At 48.7% G+C, this 14327-nt stretch overlaps 1 protein-coding gene across 1 annotated transcript in view; it reads left to right on the top strand.

The window, feature by feature from the left end:
- Positions 1 to 7733: 7733 nt before the first annotated feature.
- The window catches only part of PLEKHH1 (pleckstrin homology, MyTH4 and FERM domain containing H1), a 50883-nt gene continuing 44289 nt past the window's right edge, over positions 7734 to 14327 (top strand). Inside the window, exon 1 of the mRNA XM_060004362.1 lies at positions 7734 to 7741. The gene's annotated coding sequence lies outside the window, so the exon portion shown is untranslated. The remainder of the gene's footprint in view (positions 7742 to 14327) is intronic.

Below are 14327 nucleotides of genomic sequence, written 5' to 3'. Positions count from 1 at the left end.
CCTTTCCCCCCTCTCGGCCCCTATCCTACCCAGCCCCCATCCGCCTGGCTCTCTCTTGCTTGGGGAGCCCACAGCTGCACTGGACAGATCATTTTGCACTGATATATGTTGTCATTACATCAGCTCTACCCTGTGTTCCCCTCTGGGGCTGTTGCTGCTCTCTGAGAAGATCACTGGAGTGTTGGAATATGATGTATGACAAACCAGTCAATACCAGGCACCCTACGGGTCCTAAGGAGCCGGGAAATACAGAGCCCTGAGTCTGAATGCATGTTTTTTTTGTTTTGTTTTTTTTGCGGTACACGGGCCTCTCACTGCTGTGGCCTCGTCCGTTGCGGAGCACAGGCTCCGGACACGCAGGCTCAGCGGCCATGGCTCACGGGCCCAGCCGCTTCACAGCATGTGGGATCTTCCCGGACCGGGGCACGAACCCGCATCCCCTGCATCGGCAGGAGGACTCTCAACCACTGCGCCATCAGGGAAGCCCTGAATGCATGTTTTTAATAAGTGTCCCCAGGATTTCGTGATGGGGAATCACCGCCTACCTTCTCACTGGAATCCTTCTCCTTCAGGCCCTCCTTCCACCTAATCCTCTTAGTAGTTAGTTTCCAGGTCCCTAGTCTTTGCACATCTTCCTAGTCTTTTACCCCTTTATACCTTCACATTCCCTCCTCATTGAACAACACTTACTAGGTGCCTATCATATGCCATGCACAGGGGCAGACCTTTATCTCCACCCCTCAGGGCAGATAAGAATCCTGCTCTCTGTTTTCCAAACGCAGAACCCCTCCACCCGCTTCCTCCGCCTGGCTCTCTTTGGCTCCAGAGCCCACAGCTGCACTGGACGGATCATTTGTGGGGATACAGGTGGTAATTGCATCGGTTCTTCCCTGTGTTCCCCACTGGGAAGAGCCTGGATTCAATGGCAGGTATGTCTGCTTCTGAAGCCTGTGCCCTGCGTTCGTCCGTCACACTTGCCACAGTCTGTTTCCTCGCACAGTGCCTGGAAGATAGGAAATGCTCCATAAATACTTGTTAGTGAGTAACTGGATGAATAAATGAAAGAGGGATCCACACTCAACGTTAGGATACACCCACCCAATACACACACACACACACACACACACACACACACACAGAATTCTGCCTCTGGGCCTTCTCGTTTCCTTCCTACCCTGCACCTCTCTGCAAGTCCCATCACTGTCCTCCCAGCCTCACTTGGATGATAACTGAGCCTCTGTGACCCAGCCCATGGTTGCTCTGGCTGGTCCCAGAGATTCAGCAGTAGAAATAGCCTCCCGAAAGCTACCAAGCTCTGCCCCTGCTCCTGAGGCATAAGGCTGGACCAGGACTGGCTCTAGGGCTCCTGAGAATCTGAGGCCCCTCCCCCCTCTCCTCTTTGCTCTCCTTCTTTCCCTTTGCTCTCCTTCCAACAGCAACTGAGAACCAGGCCCTGAAGGCAGAAGAAGGGTTGCTTTGATTTGGGAGGGTTTCCATGAGGCAGGATGGATCTCTGGAGCCCAGAGCCCTGCTCAGAGAAAACAAGTGGGGTTAGGAAGTGAGGTCTCTAGAAGGCCCAGGACATGGGAAGGATGAACCGTCAAACATTTCACCAGCTCTCCTAGAGTTATTGCTGTCTCTCAAGCTATCTTGCTTAACTATTGCAATCCTGCAACAAAGAGAATTCTCTGGGAGCAGATACCACCTCTGGACCTAGTAGAGGAGATACCAAGAGAGGGACGTAGGAGAGTATCTGGTAAACATTAGACTTCCAGCAAATATCTGTTCAAAGAATGCATAAGAAAAGCTACCATTTATACAGCACTTGCTAAGTGTCAGACACGTACTATCTCACTGAACCCCCTCAACAAGCCGAAGATGCGAGAATTATTATCACCATTTTACAAACAAAAATTAACTCAGAAAGCTTAAGCAACCATCCCAAGGTTACATCAGCACATATGTGGGAAAGCTGGGACTTGAACTGCGGCCTGGTCAGTTCCAAGGTCCCCATTCCTTCCCACAGTGCTGTCCGGGGAACCAGGCACAGACTAGGATGCTGTGATATTGACTCTGGAGGAATTTCTTTTTTAACTATTTCAGTCTAAACGGTATGGTGTATGGATATAAATGGACTCTCCTCTCACTCCTAGAGTGGTTAGTTAGCCCCTGAAGTGCTCTAATCAGGAATCTGCACTCTAGAGGGTGGTTACATAAACACTTCAAACGCCATCAAAATGTACACTAGCGGGCTGGATGTGCTTGAAGGATGCTAGAAATAATCTTTCACTGGTGAAATGAGTGGCTTTCAAAATATGGAAGTAGCCAGAAAGATGATGATGAATGATGTGTGAGAACCAGACCAGGCCAACTCCCCAACTCCCTGGAAGCGGGTTGTGGGACTTTTGGGGCCAGGATGCTGATAAATGTTTGTACATTTGGCAGACTTTGGCCTTGGCCATGTTTAATGCCCCACCTGTAGGAGGTAATGGAAAGGGGACAAGAGGCCTCCACTCACCTCTCATCGCTAGTGGCTGGAAATATAAGAACCGACAATTGCCAAAGGGCCAAAGGAGTTCGGATCTGTTCACAACAGGTGCCTATCCAGGCCTGATGCTCTTCTCGGAAGAGTAAGAGGAGGCCCTCGGCTTCCGTGGCCCAACTGAGCCTTCGACTCCAGGCACATGATGACTTTCTCCCCTTCTCGGTGCTGTCAGGCCACTTGTAATAATAAGCTAACATCAGATAGAAACGAGCTTCAGGTGTTGTGGGTACCATCTCTCCGTGAATCCTTAGAGGGGTCTGGAGGCTCAGAGCCTTCCTCTCAGCTCCCACCCAGCCCTGCCTGCTCCCCTCCCTCTCCCACTACAGCACCCATCCAACATGGCTTTTTTTTTCTTTACCTCAGTTTTGCAAAGTTCTCCCTTTGCTGTGGTGGCTCCCTCATAATCCTGCCTTTTCCTCCAACTCTCAGATATTATGACCTGAAGGGTAGCTGTGCCGAGGAAATAATTTCCCCACTTTACAACAGGACAAACTGAGGCAGGAAGCAAGGAGATGGTGTATCCAAGCTTATAGTTGGGCAGCTAATAGAATCCCTGGAACAACTTGAAAGTCAGCTACCATGAATGAATGAATGAATGAATGAAATGGTGGGAGGGAGGGAAGAAGAGAGGGATATTGGCGTCAGCAGGTACTATCATCTGATTCGGCAGCGGCCATGGTTTGACTCTGTCTCAGTCCATGGAGGGCTGCATAGAAAGTGCTTTAAGGACTTCCCTTGTGGCGCAGTGGTTAAGAATCTGCCTGCCAATGCAGGGGACACGGGTTCGAGTCCTGGTGCAGGAAGATCCCACATGCCGTGGAGTAACTAAGCCCGTGCGCCACAACAATTGAGCCTGCGCTCTAGAGCCCGCGAGCCACAACTACTGAAGCCCATGTGCCTAGAGCCCGTGCTCCGCAACAAGAGAAGCCACCGCACCGCAACGAAGAGTAGCCCCCACTCGCCACAACTAGAGAAAGCCCGCGTGCGGCAACGAAGACCCAGCACAGCCAAAAATAAAAATAAATAAATAAATAAAATTTTAAAAACAAAGAAAGTGCTTTAAGACAAAAAGATTGTGGGGAAAAGACAGTGTCTCAGACATTCCAACCCTTGATCCCAGAGTTAAGTTAGGGGTAGGTCACCCTGAAGGTCCAAAAGAATTCATCCTGGGGGAGGCGTGGCATGGGAGCTGTGGTTGAGGGCACTGCTGGGGAGCCAGGCCTCACTGGAGCCTGAACAGCTGCCCCTGATGATTGGGGACCAATGAGAGGGCAGGTGGAGGAGACAGCAGAAACCCAACCAGAGCTCGGGGGAGGCAGGCAGGACCTTTCTGGGCTGCTAGCACTGGGTGGCTGGGGCAGGCAGAGGAGGCAACTGTAGCAAGGAAGGCTGGTGGGACAATCCCTAGCATTCGATGGGAAACTGCTCTGCCTGTGTGCATCCTTGCCAGCCTGCTTATTGATTACCTGCAGCCCCCAAAGGATGCCAGGGTCTAGGGCTGTGGGAGTCACTTTCTCCCTGGAGTGGAGGAGGGGGCAGGCCCATCCTCCTCCAGGCATCCATTCTCCCTGGGGAGTACTAGGTAGGGACTTATAACAGTAAATAGGAGAGCTATAAAACTGAGCTCTAAAGGGCATTATTGGGACAACTGGGGAAATGTAACTATCGCCTGTACAGTCAGTGATAGTATTGTGTTGATGATAAATTTTGTAAGTGTGATGATATTAGGAAAACATGCTTGTTCTTAGGAGGAACATGCTGAAGTATCCATAGGCAAAAGGTCATGATGTGTACAACTAAGTCACAAATGGAAAAAATATATATATATATTCACACACACACACACACACACACACACACACACACACACACATATACACATGGAGAGAAAAAAGAATCAGGGAGAGAAAGTAAATGTAACAATGTGTTAACAATTGGTAAATCTAGGTGAAGAGTATATGGGTGTTTAATGCACAGTTTTTTGCAACTTCTATAGGTTTGAAAATTTCAAAATAAAAAGTTGGGGGGAGATTTGAGGGAAGAAGAATAGCTATCACTTATTGAACAATGATCAGGTCCCAATACTTATGTAACTCTATTATCTGATTTAATCCTGAAACCAGCTCCAGAGGGAGATATTGTGATTCTCACATTAAAGATATGGAAACCGAGTACCAGAGATGCTAACGAACTCGCCCAAGTTTACAGAGCAGGGATTGAAACAGAGCCCAAAGCAAGGGGAGGGTCATGCAGAGGAGTGTCGGCTAACACTTTATTGAGACTTTCTGTGTGCCGGCAGTGTTTTAAAATCGTCCGTGTGTTTAACTCATTTCATCCTCCCTCTCTAAAAGCTTTGTGCTTTGTGATAAATCACTTCATCGTCGCCGCTGGGAGGGAACAAAGGGGCACTCAAACACACGGACAGAAGTGTAGGTTGGTGCAGTCTCCTTTGAGGGCAGTTGGGCAGCATCTAATGAAATTTAAAATTCACATTGTGTTTACACCCAACAATTCCACTTGTAAGTGTTAAACCATAAAGATAGTCATATACGTGGACCAAGAAGTATGTAAAGAGATACTCATTGCAGCAAGGTATACAATAGCCAAGGACTGGAAGCATCCTAAATATCCATCATTAGGAATGCTAGGTAACCATTTAAAAAAGTAAAGCAAATGAACAAACATAACAAGACAGAAACAGAGTTATAGGTACAGAGAACAAACAGGTGGTTGCCAGAGGGGAGGAGGGTGGGGGAAGGAAAGAAATAGGTGAGGAAGATTAAGAGGTACGAATTTCCAGTTGCAAAATAAATGACTCACGAGTATGAAATACACAGTGGGGGGAATATAGTCAATAACTATGGAATACCTTTTATGGTGATTTATCATAACTAGACTTATTATAGCGATCATTTTGAAACATATAGAAATATCGAATCACTATGTTGTATAACAGGAACTCACACAGTGTTGTAGGTCAATTATACCTCAAACACAAAGTAATTCACAAACAAACTCCTAGAAAAAGAGGTCAGATTTGTGGTTATCAGAGGCAGGGTGGGGCGGGGGGGGGGAATTGGATGAAGGTGGTCAAAAGGTACAAACTCCCAGTTATAAGATAAATAAGTACTAGGAGTGTAATGGACAACATGATAAATACAATGAACGCTGCTGTGTGTTACTCATGAAAGTTGTTAAGAGAGTAACCCCTAAGAGTTCTCATCACAAGGAAAAAAATTTTATTTCTATTTCTTTAATTTTGTATCTGTATGAGATGAGGGATGTTCACTAAACTATTTGAGATGAAGGATGTTCACTAAACTTATTTCATGATGTACGTAAGTCAAGTAATGCTGCACACCTTAAACTTATACAGTGCCATATATCAATTGTATCTCAGTAAAACTGGGGGAAAAAAGTAAGGCATCTCTAAGTGTGCTGACGTGTCACACTTAGAGTCCAGGAATGGTAAAGACAAGAGAAAAAAGCCTTCCTCAGTATTGAAAGGGATATATAAAAATATATATATGAATACACATGCATTTATGAAGACATGAATACTTATGTATGTTTTATATCTTGAAGGAATACACACAAAAATTTACAACAGTAGCTGCTTTTGAGGGGGAGTGATCTAGGGGACAAGAGACAGGGCAGGAGGAAGGCTTACTATTCATTGTTAGCCCTTCTGTATTATTTGAAATTTATACTATGTGCATGATTACCTGTTCAAAATCAGTGAGTGCATGCATGCATGAATGAATGAATGAACAAACGAGCCTCCCTTACAAACTCCACAGGACTTGCTTCTGGGCTTCCTTAGGCAACCACTTCCAGTGTTGAAGGGGACAGCAGAGGCTAGTGTCCCACAGTCTGGGGCTGTTCTCTTCCAATCCTCAGGAGCTATGAATCCATTTGCAAGCTCAGCCCCTGAAGTCCCACTGACCCAGTTGAATTTTCACCCTTGTCCTCCTGAACTACTGGGGTCAGCATTCCATAGAGTCTGGGCTCTCAAAATTGTGCATGAGAATTACCTGGAGAGTTTATTAGCTGGGCAAATTCCCAGCCTCATCTCCAGAGACTCAGATTCAAACCTGGGGTGCAGCCAGGGACTGCCTGTACCACTGCCAGGAGTGAGACTTCTAACGCCCCTTTGGAGAAACGGACCCTGGTGATGTCCGCCCCTGTTCAGGCTTATAATGAGAGCCCGCAGGATTGGGGAAGAAAGCTCTGTTTTGAAATGCGGATTCTTCCCTGCAATATTCTCCATATTCATCTTCTTTACCCCATATCCACCTAACCAAAAATTGAGTGTTCCACTCTCCTTTGGGTGTAGGATTATACCGGTGAGCTGAGGGACTGCAAGGGTGCACAGCGAGCTGCCCGCAGGCGGTGGCCTGTTGGCCTTTCTGGCTCCTAGGCCGGCTCCTTTAAAATAAATGAGTGCATGCATATATACAGTCGGACAGACGCAAGCAAATTACCCTTTAGGCTGTGGCGAGTTTTGTTTTGTTTCAAATTACAAATCAGAAATTTGGTCTGCCAGTGGGACAGACTTCTGCTCCAAATATCCGGGCGTGACGGTTCCTGCAAGTCGCCCGACAAATGCTGGAACCTCCTTTTGGGGGGAGGGTCTGGTCTTGTGCCGCGTCCCGCGAGGGTCCCAGTTTGGTTGGGAGCTGAGCAGATGCCGGGGCTACCCGGCCGCCCCGGGCGGCAGCCGATTCGACCTCCACAGAGAGCTCGGGGCCGCAGTCCGGGAGACACGCCCCTCCTCCCCGCGGCCCACGGGACCCCGCCGCCGTCCCCGCCGCTCCAGGGACGAGCCCAGCGGTGCGGAGAGGTGGGAGGCTGGAGCCTGCTGAGGTCATTTCCTGTGCCTCTCCGCGAGCCGCCCCGGGAGCCGAGTCCGGCGCTCTGCCTTTAAGGAGCGGGCGGGGAGCGGACGAGGAGGGGGCGCGGCGGAGCGTTGAATGGGGCGCTGCGAGGTCGCCTCGGCTTTGTGCGGCCAGCCGGCGGGCACCCCTCCCGGGCCAGCCCGGCCCGCCCCGCCCACCCCGACCCCTGCTGCCGGGGAGCGGAGACCCGGCGGCCGCTGCGGACTCGGACGAGATCGACGCAAGGTCAGCGGCGGACGCGCGCGGGGGAGGACCGGGTGCCTGGTGCGCGGCAGGGACGCCAGCGAGCGGGCTGGAGGTGAGCGGCCCCGCGGGCAGAGGTGGGGTTGGTGCAGGGGGGTGGGTGGAGGGTTGGTTCGCGGGCCCGGGAGGGTGTTTGGTTGGGCGGAGAGGATCGGCTCCCTCTGGCCGGAGGGCGATTCCAGAGCAGGTGCCTCCCTACCTGGAAACGAGCTCCCAGCAGCCAGGAGCGCTGGGAGCGGCGGGTTAGGCTCTGGGAGCCCGCACTGAGAGGCGAGGAGTAGCCTTCCTGGAGAGGATCCGGAATTTGGGACCGGCTCGATCCAGTTGCTCCGGGAAGGGCCCTCGGAGCGAACTTGCAGGCTTTCCACCAAGTTGCCTGAGCTCTCGCTAGCTCTCACTCCTCCCGCTTTCCTTGAAGTCTCATCTCGGGTTGTCTCTTCTGTGATTTCTGCGTGGTTCTCTTAGGGGTCCTAGGCTAGACTCCTAGAGGCAGGTCAGCCAAACAGAAAAGAAAACCAGTTGGGTGCCGAATGACACCAGGAGCTCTGCGTCCTAGGAGCTTTAGAAAGGAATCGATTACCGGGGCGCAGGGGGACCTTAATCGAGGTAGCAGACGCCATGAAGACCCTCATCTGGGAGTAGATCCGCTCTCTGTTGGATCTGGCCCTGCCAGGGGACGTCTTCTCCATAAGCTTTTACTATGAGTACCCCTCATAAAACTCTTCCGGACAGAGCCTTAGTTCCAGCTGAAACTTCTGCTTGAAAGATCATTTTAATAGCAATTTCAATGGAAAAGACATTCGTTCCTTCATTAAACTTCTTGGACTGTCTTCTATGCCGCAGACACTGTGTATGGTAACATCACTTAACACTTTATAGAACATGGGGCTTCCCTGGTGGCGCAGTGGTTGAGAGTCCGCCTGCCGATGCAGGGGACACGGGTTCGTGCCCCAGTCCGGGAAGATCCCAGATGCCGCGGAGCGGCTAGGCCCGTGAGCCATGGCCGCTGAGCCTGCGCGTCCAGAGCCTGTGCTCCGCAACGGGAGAGGCCGCAACAGTGAGAGGCCCGCGTACTGCAAAAACAAAAAACAAAAAACACTTTATAGAACATAACTTCTAGTCTTTCTGCTTGTTATCCCCATTTGATAAAGGAGGAAGCTAGGACTCAGAAAAATTATGGTTTGCCCAAGGTCATATAGCAGAAAAGTGGAAGAGGCAAGACTCAAACGGACGCCTCCTAAAGTCCAAATGTGGGGTTTGCTTCACTGTCCACCCCCCTCCCTCTCCCATAGGCCTCTGAGGGGGTCTGCTCAGAGCTGGGTTGTGGTGGGGTACACCCGGTGGTCCCAAACTCGTTGAAACTAACAAGTGAGCTGAGAAAATGTGACTCCCCTTCACCAGTTACAGGCAAGGGGTGTTGTTCTTCCCACTGTGCTCCTGGGGGAGTGCTCTTTACTGTTCCCTCCTTCTCTCTGGGAGGCTGTGTAACTGTGTGGATCTCTGTGCTCCCTATGGGTTGAAGAGTGCTTTCTACATGCTGACGCTGAGGTGTCAGGATTCCCTCACTCCCGGTCCAAGTGACTTCATGGCAGGCTGGCCGCTGAGCCACCATCCTGCATTCTCTGGCCAGCCCACCTGAACCGTCTCTCCCTTCTGTCAAAAACGAACTCAAAACTGATCAGCTCTGTGGGGAAACTGGCCCTTTTTGCTGGCTGGAGTATGAATTAGAATAACCTCAGGGGAGGGCAATTTGGACTATTTGGCCATTTAAAAATGTATATTACTTCATCCTACAATTCCATTTCTGGAACTTTATCCTTCAGATAAACTCTGATGTGTATGAAATGATGTCTATTCATTGAACATTCATTGCAGCATTGTTTATTTTATCAAAAGGTTTAAAACAACCCAAATGCCTGTCAATTAGGGACTCAAATGAGATCATGTAATAGCCATACAGTAGAATACAATAAAGCTGTTAAAAAGCATGAAGGGAGGCTTCCCTGGTGGCGCAGTGGTTAAGAATTCGCCTGCCAGTGCAGGGGACACGGGTTCGAGCCCTGGTCGGGGAAGATCCCACATGCCGCGGAGCAACTAAGCCTGTGCGCCACAACTACTGAGCCTGTGCTCCAGAGCCCGTGAGCCACAACTGCTGAGCCCGCGTGCCACAACTACTGAAGCCCGCGCACCTAGAGCCCGTGCTCCGCAACAAGAGAAGCCACAGCAATAAGCCCACGCACCGCAACAAAGTGTAGCCCCCGCTCACTGCAACTAGAGAAAGTCTGTGCACAGCAATGAAGACCCAACGCAGCCAAAAATAAAATAAATAATTTAAAAAAAAAAGCATGAAGGGAGAATGGGATAGATAGATAGATGTAGGAAACTCTGAGTTATATCCACCATTTGTGTGTGTATATGTGTGTGCATCGTATATAAGAACACTCGTATATGCACTAAACAGCTTGTATTTGCACTGAAAGACACAAATCCCCATGACAGTAGTTGCCTCTGGGGAGAACTATGGCTGGAGTACAGGGGTGGGAAGAAGGCTTACTTTGCACCATATACTCTTTTGCCTAATATTCAAAAATAAAGAGATAAAATAATTTTTAAAAATCCCCTGACCTCCCCTCTGATCTGGTGCTGAGCACATCTGTGGGCTGCGTCTCCTACTATGCCCAGGGCGCTGTGGGTTGGCCTTTTGTTCGTTGATAGTAACTGTCATTTATTGAATGCTTCCTGCGTGCCAGGCTTTTGTAATACCTCCTTTAATTCTCAGAAAAATCCGACACAGTGTGGTCTATGAAATTGCCATTTTCGAAGGTCAAAAAATGGTTAAATGTTGACAGTTTCATATGGTTCCACCTAATATTATGGCTCTCCTTTTCAAATATTATTGCCCTCAATTTCAAATAGGCTCAGAGAAGTTAAGCAAATGGTCGAAGGTCACAGGATTAATTCGTGCTTGAGTCAGTATTCAAACCCAGGTCTTTTTGCTGCCAGAACTCAGGATCTTACGGACTACACTCTGCCGTTTCTCTTTACTGGTTTTGTCTTCGTGGTTCTCTTAGCCCCTTTTCGTATTCAGATCCCAGAAGGCTTGAACATGCTCACCTTTTCCTGTCTCTCCCAACATTGTGAAATGCGATGCTTAGTACCCAAAAGAGGTTAAATGCATGTTGTTGGTTTGATCACCTGACAGTGAGAGATGGAGGGAGTTGTGCCCCTGTGTCCACTCACCCTCCCCCCCCCCGGCTCCAACCCCAGAAAGGGGGCGCAGGGCTCTTACTTGCCCACCGTTGGGCACGTGGTTAGCCTCATCTGTGGAGCCCTTTCCAAGTGGGAATGACAAAAGGTGCTCGCGCTCAGAGAGTGAGCCACAGTGAGGTGACAGAGGAGAGCCTAGTGGAAACTGCACCCAGAACAGAGTCCCTGTTACTTTCTGATGCCTCCTGCAGCGACCTCTGACCTCTTTCTTTTAGGCACTTGTGCTGATTGGCCCTCTTTGCAGGAAAGTCCCAGGATATTCAGACGGGAGACCTGAGCCCCACAAGCCACAGGATCTTTGCTCATCTTTATGTGCCCAACCTCACACACAGGAATCACTTAACAAAAGGCGGTTAAATTAAATTAAATTTTAGCATTTTGTGGATTTCTGGTCAAATCCCTAAACTTGCCAGAGCTATCCCAGTTCGAGTTTGTGTTTTCTCGGAGACAGGCTAGAGTCTGAAGTTACCTAACAACGTCCTGCGCCCTCTCTTCACCACAGTCCTACACGCAGCCCCTGTGTCTTGAGGCATATCTCTGCTGACTTCTGTGGTGTGTCAGTCCAGGGTGCTGGAGGGCTTAGGGAGTTCCGAAGTAGGTGCCAAGGCCATGGCAACCGTTTGACTCTTGCCTGCCAAGCAGTTTAGCACGCTGGGCACTAGTGGGGATCAAGAGAACTGGCTTTCACGAGAGTGGCTGTGAGCTGGTGATCATTAGCTGGCTGGAGGGCACAGGGGGATTTATTGTACTGTTCTCCCTACGTATGTATGTTTGAAGTTTTCCAGAATAAAACGTGAAACAAACCACTGAGCTGGGGTTTGTCCCCAGTTCACATCCCGTATATCATTTCCTCATCTAACACAACACATTAATGCTATATGTGCGTTAGGCTAGCCTGGTAGCATAAGACTGTACCACCACTACGGAAGCATCTTCATGGAAAGAGGACAGTTTTAGATGTTGGGAGTTCAGGATACTTGGCCCAGCTCTGATACTCCTTGGCTGTGTGTCTCTAAGCAAGCCACAGATGCGATGAGTTTTCTCATCTGTTTAGTGCGAATTATATCACTTGTCCTCCATCTCAGGGATATCCAGAGGGTAAGGAGAGAAATAACACCTGATAAGGCAATGCTTTGAAGAGTCAAGGACCATTCTGCAAGTTCTTTCTGCTTATCCTTGCGCATCTTTATGGGAGGTACAAGTGCAAGGTGACTTAGCAGTTGAGGTTCATCTTACTGGTACCTTCCCTTAACATCCTGTGTTATATAGCCGCAGCTCTGGCCACCTGCTTCTGTCGGAAGAGCCTCTGGGCCTTGGCTTGGCAGCAGGCACCTTGCTCCAGATCCATTTAGAAACCTTTTAGCTCCCTTCACATGCCGAGACAAGCCTAACAAGAGTGCCGTCTCCCTTGCCAGCATCCGCAAGGCAGGGAGAGGATTAAGCAGAGCACTTGATGGGTTCAAAACCTTGATGTCATGAGGATGCTGGATTGGGGAAAGTGCTCCCTACAGACTAGGTAGAATCTCAGGTGTCACAGCGAGGCAGAGACCAATGACATATCTTGTTTCCAAAGTCCCTGGAGATTTTGATAATTTGGGTTTCCGCTCTCCCAGTGGAATCTGAGCTGCAGTTTTAACAATCAATAAGAGGGAATTAACATTCACCAAACTTTTTTTTAACAACACAAAAGGATTGAGTTTCCCCTGCTCTTCGGGTTTTACTTGGGTGCTTTTTCTGCTAATTCTTAGCCCAGGGCTAGGTTGCAAGACTCCAAGGCCCTACCTTCGGATCTGCCACTTTTTTTTTTTTTTTTAATTATGCAGGGAAAGTAAAATCCCCTTAAAGGACAAAGAAAACCAAACATGAAGCCTCCGGGCCTTCTGTGGAGGCCCCACAAGGTTCTGTTGTGTCTTTTCAGCTGTGATCTTAGCTCAGAGAAGGTCATGTTTTGTTTTCATCTTTTGTCTTCCTGCCCGTTCCAGTTGGTCCCAGTCTTTTGAGGTGGGGATTGCTGGGAGGTCACAATGTCGGATTGTTTGGGATGACAGTTCCGGGAGAGCAGGGCTGACTGAGGTCATGTGTCCAGTGTTCTGAGCAGCCCAGAGCCGAAAGACTCCATCACCTGACCCGTCAGTGGTTTAATTGTTGGGCCTTTCTCTACGGGTCTACTGACCCTGTTTTCTAAACAAAAAGTCAGGACACATGATAAATGTCTGTGCTTATGGAGGTTAAAGCGTCAGAATATTTGAGACCAGGGTACCCTGGGAAATCTGGGGTGTAGGTTCGCCTTAGTGCCAAGGATCCTGAGAGACCCTATAAAATATTTCATTCTTAACAGTCTACCCGACTCATTGTGAAATCAACATTGTTTGCAGTTTCTGGATGGGTAAGGAGCACAGTAGCTAAAAACAGGCATTTTGGAATGAGAATCCCAGCCCTACTACTTACCAGCTACAGAACTCTCTGTCCCTCTGTGTCCTCACCTGAGAGTATGGACTAGTGCCCACTCCTTGTCTCGTGGGTTCTCTTGAAAATTAAAGAGGCCACACGTGCCTGGAATGTAGTAAGGACTCAATAAATAATAGCTGTTTGTTGCGTATAATGGGAGAATGATATTGTAAAAGTCAGATGTGGGGTGAGAAGCAATATTGGTGGTTAACCTATCAAGGACAGGCTCACTGATGCTCCAGGGTAATTTCAGTGACATACAGGAGGTGGCTGGGTTTTCTGAAGCCATGTGGCTCCTGAAGAAGGGAAAGGAGATTTTTTTTAAAATGACAATTTTTTTAACCTTTCTTTTTCTTTATTTAAGTATAGTTGATTTACAGTGTTGTGCTGATTTCTTCTGTACAGCAAAGTGATTTAGTTATACATATATATACATTCTTTTTTTTTACATTCTTTTCCATTATGGTTTATCCCAGGATATTGGATATAGTTCCCTGTGCTATACAGGAGGACCTTGTTGTTTATCCATTGTAAATGTAATAGTTTGCCTCTACTAACCCCAAACTCCCAGTCCATCCCTCCCTCCCTCCCTCCCCCCTGGCAACCACAAGTCTGTTCTCTAATGACAAATTTTTATTATGGGAAATTCTAGGCATATACTCAAGTAGAGAGACCAGTACACACATAACCCAGCTTCAAAAATTATCAACATTTTCACAAATCTTACTGCATGTATCTCCCTCCACTCCAGCTCCTCGCCCCTACGGTGAAGTGTTTTAAAGCAAACCAGAGGCATTATATCATTTCACCTGTAAGCCATATGTATCGCTAACAGATGACATTAAAAAATACTATCAAGACTCCCTGCTTCCACTGCAGGGGGCACGGGTTTGATCCCTGGTCGGGAAACTAAGATCCCACATGCT

The sequence above is a fragment of the Delphinus delphis genome, chromosome 2 (genome assembly GCF_949987515.2).
Source record: "Delphinus delphis chromosome 2, mDelDel1.2, whole genome shotgun sequence".
Classification (NCBI taxonomy): Eukaryota; Metazoa; Chordata; class Mammalia; order Artiodactyla; family Delphinidae; genus Delphinus; species Delphinus delphis.
This window is presented reverse-complemented; position numbering and strand designations above follow the sequence as displayed.